The 14,655-nt window shown below is 37.5% G+C and overlaps 1 protein-coding gene across 1 annotated transcript in view; it reads right to left on the bottom strand.

The window, feature by feature from the left end:
* Positions 1–14,655, bottom strand: part of SFMBT2 (Scm like with four mbt domains 2) — a 197,828-nt gene that overhangs the window by 95,885 nt on the left and 87,288 nt on the right. The gene's annotated exons all lie outside the window — the stretch shown is intronic.

Below are 14,655 nucleotides of genomic sequence, written 5' to 3'. Positions count from 1 at the left end.
TGTCATGAATTCTGATGACTTTTGTCCAATCAGATGCTTCTCACTGAGAAGCACTGCAGACATAGATAGAGCTCATGTGCGACAGTGATCTGTCAATCCAAAGTTTCTTCACTAGAAGCAGCACTAGTGGCATTCTGTGACATCATACAATGAGTGATGACAGAGAAAGTTAAGTATTTTCAAAAATGCAAGAAGGTGAAAAAGGAAGCAGCTCTGGTGATTCGCCGGCTGGTTGGCAGGAACCAGAGGTGTTATTTCAGCAACATGAAAACATTGCCGGCTTTACATTGTCAGAAAGTTTTACATTGTCAGAGAAAAGATGCAGCATCTATGCACCAAAACCACTGCATTAAGATGTAGGGATTTGGTGGACATAGGTTTTGTTTATTTGTTTGTTTAAGAGTGCATGATGGTTTGATATATAAAGTCAATTTTATATTATAAACGAACAGGCTGTGCCACTTTAAGGTATGGCCAACTGAGGAACAGAATCAAAGAAACACATTAGTTAGTAGAGCAACCAGAAGTAACTCGTGAAGAAATTAATTTTGTCAATTAGTGGTCTGTCATAACACCATAGTATTTCATTGTTATTAACTTTTTACCAAAGTGAAAGGTTTAGTAATAAAACTATAATTTGTATATTAAGCTGATTTGACTGAGCATTCAAACAACATTCTCGGGACTATTCACTAAAGTGAGAATTGTTAGGAATTCAAATGTGAGTCAAAAATGTTCAAACTGGATACATTCTCCAAAGCAATTAAGCTTACCGTTGGGCTGCTTGGGCCTTAAACGTGGAACTTGGTACAAAAATGCATTTAGATCCTAGACATATTAGGCCTTTAGCAATCAGGACTGATACATGAATCGATTTGAAATAGTTTTTAGTTAGTTGCACTGGCTGTGTAAATATTATTATAAACAAAAATGTGGGGGAAAATATTATTTTTCCTCATGTATTCACATGTAACAATGTGTTAGGCATACAAACAATCTATAATATGTATGGGGGTACTTGTACATTACAACAAACCTATAGTCCTTAAAGAATCACTATAGGGTCACTATAGGGTCACTATAGGGTCAGGAACACAAACATGTATTCCTGACTCTATATTGCTAAACCCACCATTTAGATGGCTTGCCCCTCCTCCCCCCCCCCCTTATCCCTCCTATAAAATTATAAAACTCACCTTATTTGCATTTCATAGCTCATTTAAAGATGTATGAAAATTGCAAGTTTTATAAAGGGACCCAGTGATTCAACTGGCTTTTTATCCATGTGAGTAGGTAATTGATAATGGGATTAAAAGCTGTAACAGGATCTAAAATACCACCCTTACTTTACATCACGTCAATGGCAAATGGTTACATTTAGCCATGCTTACTCTCTGGTACATTTTTCTAATTTTGTTTTTATACACATATATTTTAATTAGTGAAGAGTATGGGGATGAGATGGGAGAGGAGGTATTCATTCTTTAATTGGCATGGGTTTTTAATGGGCTTTTAAGGAATTAAGCCGGAGGTGTATCTTATAAAGGGAGTTACAGTGGAACAGCGCAGGCCTGTACTATCTTGGCACTATCTGGATCAGTTGTGTTTTACAGCCTCTTTTATACGTCACGCATTACTCTTCTGGTTGTGAAAAATACCTGTGTATGATGGGTTTGTAGCAAGTTCTGAAACTGAGCCCCTTCCTTGTACTTTTGGACTACAATTCCCATACTTGTGCAACTACTGAAGCAGGGAATTCTGGGAGTTTCATCCTAGCAACATCTGGGTGGGCTAAAGTTCAACTTCACCCCAGGGAAAAAAATAATTAATTGGAAAAGACACAAGTGAAGACTTTGTCTGCAAGTTATAAATGCTAGCTACATTTTGTTTCTGTATTCAGTTGGCTCTCATAAACTCAGACTAGTGCCGACACAGGTTCACTCTGAATACTTTATCTGGAAATCCCTGTACAAATCCCCAAATCATATCCTTTCAGCTACTTAAATATGTTCTGTGAATTTACCCATTTATGCCTCCTTTTTCAATAATTGAAATAAACAGAGATGTTCATCATGTGCATCAGTACTGAAGATGCCACCGTCATAGTAAAACGGATTTACATAAGTACACCTTCGTAATACTTACTCAGGAAATTACAATGCATCCCAACATTTCAAAGGACAAGGAGGGACACTTTAATTTTAAGAGTGTGAGTGGGGGTTGGACTGGGAGCAGCGCTGTTCATTTTAGGTGACTTACTAATAAGGTGTTATGAAATGTTCATTTAAAATTTAATTTGGAAGGATAATAAAGTATACGCTGGCTGATTTTTTTTTTATTTTTTTTTATTTAAATAGTCTATATTTATTTTTACAACATACAAAAACATTCTAAAACATCCATACAATTGTTAAGTAAACATTCGTAATATATTATATTCGCTATTGTTACATTACATACAACATTCTACAAATGTGGGGAAAATTACCGGACTGGAACCGGGATACTCTTATCTTTTTTTCCAGTGACTGATTTCTAAGCACATTTCTTGTAATTTAAAGACATATTGCTGTACGTAGTATTGTTGTTGAGCTGTGTAATACACTCTGACATATCCAAAATACTGAGAATCAACAAAAGATGGACATTAGGATAAAAAAAAAAAGAGGACTTAAGAACAAAAAAGCTGGATACGGGCATTTGAGCCCAAAATTGGGACTGTTCCTCCTAAATAAGAACATTTGGGAGGTATGGATTATATGCTATAAGTAACTATAACCATTGTTTGATATAAGTGACTATAACCATTGTTTGATGGTTGAGTGTGTTGTAGAAATATTTCACATATATTTCAAAATTACAGTTAAAACAGTAAATGTAACATAAAAAGAAACATATCTTTAAAGAGACACTATAGACACCATAACCTTATTTTTAAAGAGACACTATATACACCATAACCATCTTACCGATTTCCAACAATTTACACTTTGGTAATTAATACAGTTTGTGATTAAATCCCAGCAGATTTGTTATGTGAAGCTCTGTGCTTTTCACAAGGTAAAGTGATCCATGATTTGAACTCACTATTTTTATTTTCAAATCTTGATGCAATGCTACACCAAGTTAAATAAAATATATATATTTTTTATTTTAGTGTAAGAATCCATTGTATCTGTAATAGAGCACCACAAGACCGCATGTGCCAGAGCAACATACAAAAATGAGCACAAGGCGAAAACCACAAATGTAATAATAGCTCTCTGAAATCCAGAGACATGTTGTGGCTATGGTATATCACATGCCAAGGGTTATAACTGATTATTTCCATGACAGAGGCAATCATACTGTTATTCTGCTGGAAAACAAAGCATACAATGTTCGGGAACAAGCTTTAAGTTAATCACTTCATTAAACCTTTTTTCATGCCAATCTGTTCAGCACCATGCCAATCATTGTCCCATTTCTATTGGACCACTGATGGCCACATGCTATGCTCACAGCTATACAACAATGACTGTGCAAACATTATATTTGGAATAAGCTACTTGAGTGCCTATCACAGCTGGTTAATTATCTCTGTAAGAATGCAAGACATCCTTTTCCCAAAGTACAAATTCAAGGTAGCTAAACAACGTTGAAGTAGACAGGTAATCATGGGCCATTAAATGCTGCAACTGTGATTTGTGATTCAACGTTTACATATAAAAAACAATTATGTGCTGGTGTACAGTCTAATACAGCAGATTAGGAAAGACCATGCAGTCTAAGCAAACTGCTCTGAATGTGATACATATACTATATTTCTGAACTTGCATAACTAAGCTTTTCCTGTTTCCCACAACTAACTACACATTAGGGCAAGATTATGAATACACCTTCTTCTTAAATGTATTAATCAGTGCTAGTAATTCTGTTAAACCACTGTATGGTGTGTTGGGAACTAGAGGTTGAAAAATACCAGCTTAATTTACTGATGGGTAGCTTACACCTCATTTGTAGCAGGCTGCTTCCTAAGCTACAACTGTTATGGGTTGTCACATGCCATCGCTAGTCATCACGAAATATCATCTAGGGAGGCCCCCACACTCTTGTGTGATCCTCCATAGACATCAGTGGTGTACTCTTGTGCATGCGCAAGGGAACGGTACTGACATGGGTTCCTGGCAGATGAAGCACCAGAAGTTGAAAAAAGAAGATGGTGGCATCTGTGGGACAGCATCAGGTAAGTATAACTCATCAGCACTGCAACCCAGAGCCATTGCACACCAAGCGACGATGTCAGCATTGGCAATCTTTGCAAAATATGCAAAAACCCAGAAGGTGACAGAGCCGCTTTAAGAGGTTTTCTCATTTGGCTCCTATGAGAAGCATTCATCGGTTATTTAAAAGCAAGAGAGGCTGTCTTTAAAGCAATGGATGGCATTTCATTTTAGTACCCCAAGAGTTAATGTCAAACCTTCATCTTTAGAGGGCTTATTTCTTGAATTTCATCACCTAATTTGAGTCAAAAGCGTGTACTTAAAAATATGAAACGGATTAAGCTGAGAGAAATCCCTAGGAAAGTATTTCTGTGAAATTAACAACTAGAAATGTCCAATTTCCGCTTAACATCTTGTCATGTTATATTGGAGCCACATATTCCTAGACTGCCATGGAGGATCCTTGCCTGTAGCTAATAATCAGCATTTTCAAATGCTTGTCTTTCCTTCAGTCTATCTTTAGTGAAGTCATCCCTCTAAGGCTCGGCACTGCATATGGAATCATGACACAGTAGGGTCTACTATTTTTATGAATTGCACTGACTTCAGGCAATAAAGCAATAACTCTATTCTACTGCAGCAATCAACAGACTTTTGGGGTATTTGACTGGCATTTCTTTATTCTCTGTGCAACATTTCACACAGCAACAACAATTTCCTTTCTATATAAATCAAGAGGCATTGCTGTACATTTCAAAGGATATGGATGCAAATATCCAGGGAGCAAAATACACATTTAATCAGCACACACATTATATTGAATAACGTAATTTATAAGCGGAAGTGTTAATTTAACCCCTTAACCCCTTAAGGACACATGACGTGTGTGACACGTCATGATTCCCTTTTATTCCAGAAGTTTGGTCCTTTAAGGGTTAAAGAGAAACTGGCACTCACCAGGGTTTTTACTAATAAGTTTACTTATCCATAATCTTTAACAAATACGTGTTCATGAGGTATGAAAAATAAATGTAAATGTAAAAATGAACACCTCTCTATTATGCAACTTGGTGCTTCCAGTTTAGCTCCCTGCCATTGTTTATAACAATGTCCTTTGCACCTGAAAGTCAACATATAGAAAACATGCTGAAAAGTGGCAATATTAAACAATGTTTTTATTTCACCTCCTCATCTGCATTCCGTGCCCTGGCTGTGCCTAGACTGAACTAGATTGTTAGTTAATCTGTTATACAAATTTAAAAGAAACATAAGTAAATGTTGACACAAGTAATGTGTGATTTTCAGAATTTTATTCAAAGTGATGGTTTCCTTTTAATATACCTAAAATAGAATTAATGACAAAATGCTTTATCTGCAATGGCAGAAGAATAATAAATCATATTCTTTTTTTCTAACTTGCTTCAGAATCACTAGCCTATACCTCTTAGGTGGAGCCATGCTAATTTGCAGTTTAGCAGAAGTGCATGACTCCAAATGGAAAATGTGCAAATCCTCTACAGCAGGACTGTCCACATGCAGGCATACCCTAGGGCTCTAGTTCATCCCCAATCTGTCTTAAAAAGCCATAGCTTATGGTGTGACATCATTGATATAATAGGTTCTGGCTTGCTGATAGAATGCTTGCCTGCAGGAAATAGGACTGTGCTGTTCTCTGGGGTTAACATGTAGCGGATTCATCCTAAGGTTTTATTTAATTTGGTTCTCTGGCTACAAATTGAAGTGATGGCTAAAGGAGGCACTTCACTGCTTGCTTCCTGGAGAGGATGTATAAAAAATGCCTGTTAGGGTGGGAAAAGGAACCAAAGAATCCCTCAACTGAATCAATAGCAATAGACACCCTTAAACCCCTTATGGACATTATCAGAATAGTTTTGTTAGAGAGACAGGTTAATTGGCAATTCAAGGAGTACTCTAACTATACAAAGAGTATTGTGTTCTGCAGTGTTCGCTTTCAAATTTATGCCCAACCCCGTTAAATATCAAATAAAGGGGTTTACTTATGTTTACTTCCACTCCACGGCTGCCAATCCTCCCCTGCCAAAGATTGCAAGTGATGATAACCTTAAGCAATCCAGTGCTCCCCCATAGAGAAGCATTGGGGGTCTAGTGCGCATGTGTGGCCATCACCCCACTATGCCAATCAACATCTCCTCATGGAACTCAATGGAACTAGCACATGTATATAATATGTTTTATTTATTCTATGGTGCTCCTAAACAATTATTATCACTATGGTATTTTATTTAATGAACATCACAAGTTTTCTGTTGGACAGATAGCATTATGAAGACTTGCAAGCAGTTAGAAAAATGCATTAACTATGACAGTACCATAAAGCATGCAAAACACATTTGCTATGTGCAAATATGTTAAAATGGCACCGCAAGTTAAATTAGGCATAATATTATTAAAAACAATCCCAACTGCAAGTGTGCGTGTAAATAAATTGCACTTACATTACACATGCCATTTATATAAGAAAATACATCACATAGAAATGACATACTTTTAAGACACACATAGGGCAAAAGATGCTGATAGCTGCATATCTGTGTGATTTGGTATACAAAACTAAAGTGGCTTGAAAGATTTTAAATATTTTTCACATTTTTCTGTGAGAATGGTTTTGCATACATTCGTTCTCACCGTTATAAAAGATTTATATTGAAAAACCAACAGAAGCAATACTCCTACAAAAAGGAAACAAATGTTTCAGTCAAATGTTGCAGTTGGAATATTTCTACTAGATAGGCCAACTCATTGAAATGCCTGTCTGTCCATCTGTCAGTCTGTCTATGAAATTGTTCATAAACTCATTGTTTTCACTTTTTAATTGGCATATGAATACACTGTGTACCATATAAAAGCAATCAATTCTCAAATAGTAAGTTAATTACAAAGGGAACTTTTATAGCAGAACAAACATTCCAAATTGTTATCTGATACTAATTGCAATTATACCAAGGCAATTCCAATATTTACACAATGACACATACTAGATTTGGATCACATGTTTTTGTTTTTTTTTTCCTTTCAAATGCATACAAGCAAAAAAAAAAAGCATAGCTTTTTATGTTCACTATAGTTTAAAGGTTAATATGTTAACATTCCGAAGATCTGATCACTAAATAATAACTCCATACAACGGTAAGCTATTTAATGAAAGATTAGCCAACTTGCCCTGCAGAAAAACATAAAAAAAAAACCAATGAAACAAAAATGATCACACTTTCATCAAGATAAAATACTGGACCATCTTCTGAAGAATTAACATTTACAACAATATTAAAAGATTTCTCAAGATAAGGATATGCTTACTGCAAGCTGTAATACAATGTAAAAAAGGAAGTTCTAAAATTTGAACAATTGGTGCAAACATTACATTGGTTTCCATGATTATTAATCTACTTTAAGAACTCAGCAGTAAAATACATTTTTTTTATATAAAACTGCCAACGTGTGCGACAAGGTACAAAGAAATGTGATTCTGACAGTCACACACCAAAAATGATTGGAATTGCAAGGAAGTATTTGGTATTTTTACAGTAATTTACCTATCAGCTGTGTATGTTTTGGAAGAATGTCATTTTAAAGAAAACGTGTTATTCTACATGACATTACATTACATGAATGAAGCTTGTATCAGAAGTATCCCTTATTACGACACAAATTAAGATCATGTTTTTTTTGGGTCATTGAAAATATATTGTTTTCCTCTTTCCCTTGTTTTGTTTTTTACCCCTTCTCCCTCTTTTTTTTTGTTCTTATTATTGTGTTTTATGTTGTTTTATGTTATTATAATTGCTTTTGAATATTTTTTATGTTTATTATTTAAAAATATTTGTTCACCAAAAATATTTGACAAGAAGTAGCCCTTGTTAGATGGAATATTGCACAATTCACTGGAACATTAACTGTAAATTGGCGAGTGTGACTTAACCTGATAATATATACAGGTGGTTCCACATTAAAGACAATATTGAACCAAAAGGGCTAATAAATGTACAAAAAATGTATAATTTCAGGTAGCAAAATGTAGACATTGCAACTTAGAAATCTGAAACCTTAAAGGGACACTATAGTCACCCAGACCACTTCAGCTCAGGTTTTAACCTTTCAGATGCAAACATAGAAGTTTCAGAGAAACTGCTATGTTTACATTTGGGGTTAAGCCAGCCTCTGGTGGCTGTTTTCCACATAGCCACTAGAGGCGCATCTGCACCGCTGGAGGCATTTTATTATTATATTATTATTATTATCGCGCAGTACGTCCATAGGAAAGCATGCTTTCCTATTGACAGCTTGACGTCGGCGGAGGGAGCTGACGTCGGCGGTGGAGGAGAGGTCATAAAGTCAGTGGCTGAAGGGGTTTTAACCCCTTCAGCGCCACGGGAGGGGGACCCTGCGGGTGGGGGCACCCAGGGCACTACAGTGTCAGGAAAACCTCTTTGTTTTCCTGACACTATAGTGATCCTTTAGCTCATTGAAGTGGTCTGGGTGCATAGTCCAAGATCCCTTAACCCTGAAAAGGTAATTATAATTTTTTTGTATAAACTGCAATAAATTCCATTGAGGGTTAATTCCACCTCTAGTAGCTGTCTATGATACAGCCACTTGATGGACTTCTAGGTCGTTAGGCGACTTTTGGTTGCCTGACTGATGCTAGATGTCCTCACGCTATGCATGAGAACATCCAGTATCACCTGAAACCCTATAGGAAAGCATTGTATAATGCTTTCCTATGCAGGAAGTACTAATGCGAGCACGGCCATTGCCGTGCATTCGCATTGGGTCTCCCCTGCCAGATGTCACTGGTGGGGGAAGAGCAGAGGCCTCTCCCGAGCCATGGGACATTGGCGCTGGACTTAGGTAAGTTACACAAGGGGTTTTTAACCACTTCTGCACCTTTGCAGAGGAGGGGCACTATAGGGAGCTATAACTATAGTTTCCCTTTAAAACAGTTTGACACTTTGGAATTGGTTTAGGGTTATGGACCTTACGGTTAGAGTTTCAGAGTCAGGAATTTTATTGTTAGATTTTTTATTTATTTTTTACAGTTATTTAAAGGGATTTAACCCATTAAGGACCAAACTTCTGAAATAAAAGGGAATCATGACATGTCATACATGTCATGTGTCCTTAAGGGGTTAAAGGTCATACCAATGAAATTGTCAGCAAGAGAAATGCCCTAATCTCAAACCTTTAAACTAGCCTGCATTGATACACTGGAGTGTGAAAGAACTGCTGTGACTACAGCATGTCCTGTACGTAAATAGTCTGACTATATAGCATACTCACAGTATAATGATATTTCATTTGTTTTAAACTTTCTACATCTTGGTAACTCGGGTATTTATTTTGACTAGAAAAAAAAAACATTTCTTAATGTGAAATAACTCAGTATAAGAGTTTGTGCACCTATAATAAAGTAACAAACTGAAGTGTCTATTCTCTCTCACTATGCCTCAACACTTCTCCTTTATTTTAAGTGAAAATTTATTTTATCTGGGTTTTCTACTAGACTGTTTTGCTTACTCGGATTTCACAGAAGCACAGGAATGGTAGATTGTATCAGATCATGTGGGTCCCAGTAGACTTTTCCTGCTTAAAATAGCTGGCTTCATATAAATGTCTTACTCATAAAACAGGCAAACTAATATTCTACAAAATAAGGAAGTTATTAATCTTGTGTTAAGAAATCAACTTCAGAAGAAAAACTGAATTTATTATTAGTGGAATGCATTTGTACAGCAGAGATAACATGTATGACAGTTTCTTTTAACTGCTCTAGGGATCTGCAGTAAACTCAAAATTTTCACCATTGTCAAAAAGATAAAATAACTAGATTCTTCCTCAAAGCAATGGAAACTTTGCAATCACAGCTGACATTTATGTGTTGTTGGCAATTTTGCTCAGTTAAGTAAAGCTTAAATGCCATTCATACTTTTTAAATCACAAAATTGTTATGAGGCAGATATGCTGAGACGTTGACAGATGCATACATTAAAAAATAAAAAAAAATAACCACTTCACTACTGAGCACTTATTCGCTCAGCCTTTATAAATATATTTAGGAAATTGAAACCTTTAAATGGTATACAGCGTCTTTTATCTTGCAATATTTCACACAAGGCCTTAAATGTCAGTATAAAAGCAAAAGAGCATTTTTTCTCACATACAGTAGGTGTAACAAAAATAAATAAAAATGGTCAAATACACTGCTCGCAAGTAACTGTATAGACCTTGATGTATTTACTAACAGTACAGCTTACTGAAAACGGCAATCAAATGTAAAACGAATGGCTGCATTTGATCATAATGCCTACACACAGTAAATGCTGTTAAATCAGAGTTTTCCAAAATACATGTATTTAAAAGTGTAACCACAATCTTTGTCAATCTCTGTAATGGTATTGTAATGCTAACAGAAAAATGGTTGAGTCAATTCACTTCTCCCCCTCTCCCTGACTTTAGTAATGATATGCCCAATTAAACCTTCCTTTACTGTTTGGAAGCAAGGGGCGAGCTTACATTTTGAGTGCACATGCAGGCATTCATTAAAGGTTCAGTATAGTGTCAGGAAAACAAAGTGGTTTTCCTGACACTATAGTGCCCTAAGGGTGCCCCAAACCCTCAGGGTCCCCCTCCCGTGGCGCTTGGTGGTTAAAACCCCTTCAGCAGCTTACCTTTATCCAGCGCCAGGCTGGTGACCTCCACCCTCCCCCCCCCCCTGCCGACGTCAGCCCAGAGTGGAGCGAAAGGCATGTGCCGCGCGTGCATACAAACTGTCTATAGGAAAGCATTTCTCAATTCGCATCCAACATCGCAGATGCGCCTCTAGAGGCTGTCAAGAAGACAGCCACTAGAGGTTGGATTAACCCTGCTATGTAAACATAGCAGTTTCTCTGAACTGCTATGTTTACATGTGAAGGGTTAAAACCTGAGGGACCTGGCACCCAGACCACTTCATTGAGCTGAAGTGGTCTGGGTGACTATAGTGTCCCTTTAAAGGAACTCTCTAGTGCCAGGAAAACACATTCCTTTTCCTGGCACTGCAGAACCCTGCAGTGCCCTTCTCCCTCCCACCCCCCATCCCATGTTGCTAAAGGGGTTAAAACTCCTTCAGTGACTTACCTGAGTCCCTCGCCGCTGGGTCAGGCTCTGCCTACTCTCCTCCCCCTTGACGTCAGCTGGCAGGGGAGACCTAATGTGCACGCGCGGCAATGGCCGCGCACGCGCATTAAATCTCCCCATAAGAAATTATTCAGTGCTTTCCTATGGGGATTTTGGCAACTCTGGAGGTCCTCACATAGCGCGAGGACGTCCAGCATCGTTGAAAACACTTTTTGTATTCTAAGAACACGGAAGTCCCTTTAGTGGCTGTCTGACAGACAGCCACTAGAGGAGGACTTAACCCTGCAAGTTAATTATTGCAGTGGCCTGGGAGTTGGAACCCAGGCCACTTCAATGGGCAGAAGTGGTCTGAGTGCCTGGAGTATCCCTTTAAGTGACTAGTGACTTCTGGTAGAGAAATGTGTTGCTCTACAGGCTGATTCCTACAGTATAAATGAGGGTGAGTGTACATGAAAATAAAATATGTATACTCAATTCTGATAGTGATTTGTTGCAAACTATATGTTGCAAAGATATAGGTTAATACAATGCATTAAAAAAAATATATTAAACTATTCAAAGTCACTGCATGTATTGCAAATACTCATTCAGCTTCCTCCATGAGCTCTTATCAAACCAGTAAGTTATTTAGGCAATCACAATGGTCTCTTGACTTTCTAAAGCAGTGCTGATCTGTGCTTTATGGGCACTACCATGATTTCTATGAGTATGATCACATCTATAGCTGCATATTGCAGCAAAGCTAAAAGTCCACATTGCAAGATGAGGAAAGGGGCAGAAAAAGTGGGTTCAGCATAACGAGGAATTATGTTTGCATGTGAGACATAGCTTCAAATATGTCTGCAGAAATTGGTACTACAGTGGTTAAGTCTGGATTCTTTCAGTTTTCTATCAGTCTGTGTAAGTGCCTTATCTTTGTCTTCTATAAAGCAGACGCTTTACAAACAGGTTTGTCTGGTTACTTAATTCTGTACACGTCCAACACAATATAGTGGCAAGAAAATGTATGTATGCAAGTATGTGAACCCTTTAAAATAACTGCAAATATGTACAAATATGTCTTAAGATCTGTTCATCTAAATTGCAATAGGTTTCTCCTACTGGTTATTTAATACTGTAGACAGTATATGTTCAACACTTGGGCTGTAAATATATATATATATATATATATTTATTAACTTTACTCGATAGCATCTAGAGCAGAGTTCCCAGCCCAGTCCTCAAGTACCCCCTACCAGTCCAGGATTTAGGGATTACCCTGCTGTGTCTAAAGTGTTGTTTTTTTTCTTTTTCTAAAAACACCTTAAACACAACTGGGTAATCCCTAAATACTGGACTGGTAGGGGGTACTTGACGACTGGGTTGGGAACCACTGATCTAGAGCATCATATCATTTTTTCAGGCTGCTAGAATAAGCCTAATATTAAAAAACAAATTCCACATCAGGTATGATAAACTGTCCTCACTATTAGAGGCTTATACAACCATAATGGTGTATCATAGAAAGAGAATAGCAGAGCATTATAGGAGATGTTCAGGAAAAGTTAGCGTCCACATTTGACACCTGTCTTCTACAACCTATGCTGGAACTAAAGCATGAGTAATTGTAAACCTGAGAAGGATCAAATAAATTCTGTTTTATTAAAAACATACACATGAAGAATGCTTCCTAGTTCCAAAACCAGTATGCCAGAGCCTGTATTTTCAAAAGATATGTTTAAATGAATTCTTTAGCGTTAGGAATACAAAGTGGGCGCTGGGTCTGTGCCCCCCCAGTGCTGGGTATGTTCTCCGCCTCATCAAACATCATTAGACCGGGGGGTTAATGGGCATGTGCAGTGGGCACAATAGGCCCCACCCATAAGAAAACATTTGTTGATTTCACTGATGCTGAATGTCCATCCAGCGCCAGTTAGGCGATCGAAAGTCGTTTAACCATCAGGAAGTGCATCTAGTGGATGTCTGATTGACTGCCACTAGAGGCCATCTTGGTCCTGCAATGTGATTATTGCAGTTTCTCTAAAACTGCAATGATTTACACGGCAGGACTAAAGAAGACCGGGACACTGCAACAAAACCATTTCACTGAGATGAATGAAGTGGTCTGGGTGCCTATAGTGTTCCTTTACTGACTACCAGCATATTGATACAATACAAACATTAATTTTCTAGCTATAAACACCATGCTTTAACTTTCCAAAGTTACCAAGCAGTAAATAACAGAAGCCACCCAGAACCCAGACTGTTCCACGGTTCATTGCGTTCAGATTTGCCCTTAGATCTATGACAAAAGTCAGCCAGACAACAAGAATAAAACACACAAAATAAATGGATTCACATGATGCCAAGAACCCACGAATATCAGTTAACTCTCATAGTACCATTATGCTCTCCTGAATATGTTACTTAGAAATGGGTCATATTTTCAGCAGATCTGTAACCAGAATGTTTTTAAGCATTTCTTAAAGATGCAATCTTTACATTACATTGAAATTCCAACACACTCAAATGGTATCATAAGACAAAGTAGGGACCACTTTGTATTATGGTAAAACCTCAAGTTGACAAAACTTGACAAAAGGCCAAGATACCACTGTCGAGTTCTGTTAATTCTCACCGCTAGCAATGGCTCTGGGAAGAAGGCTTTGCTTCACTAATCATAGTATCTATGGAGGTTCACACGGTCTTACAGACTTCTCCACATACACCAGTGTAGTGCTCTCACACATGTGCAAGAGATTGGCACCAACATGGGCTCCTGCTGGAAAAAGAATGAAGATGGTGGCCCCTGTAGTGACAGCATCAGGTAGGTATAACCTACCCATGCAACATCTATGTGCTTCCTAACCCAGTGCAACAATGTCACCATGGGTGATGTTAGCACAGAATTACAGGTCACAGAATCACTATAATAAGCTATATTTAAATAACTAAGTATATCTGAGTATAGTCTACTAAACCCTTGGACCATGAAGCCAAATGCCTATTAATATGGCTATAGGAATGCTCAATCATGAGCTAAATGCTAACATTTGAGAGAAGCATGCATATTCAATGCTGCAAACCACAAGAGAGAAGTGAAGTTATTGTGCAAACTCTGGCTGCAATTTGATTTTCTACTTAGTGCCATTGTAGATTTAAAGGGGAACTGAAACCATTACTTCCCCACATTGCCATTAATTGCTAAGTATAACTCACTGACTTAAATGGTTTGTATAAAAAAATAGAACAAAGGGTTTTTAGTTGAATACACATCTTCAAACACAACAGCACACTTAACCAGAATGCTGTGATGAAA

This window comes from Pelobates fuscus, chromosome 3 (assembly GCF_036172605.1).
Source record: "Pelobates fuscus isolate aPelFus1 chromosome 3, aPelFus1.pri, whole genome shotgun sequence".
Taxonomy (NCBI): Eukaryota; Metazoa; Chordata; class Amphibia; order Anura; family Pelobatidae; genus Pelobates; species Pelobates fuscus.
This window is presented reverse-complemented; position numbering and strand designations above follow the sequence as displayed.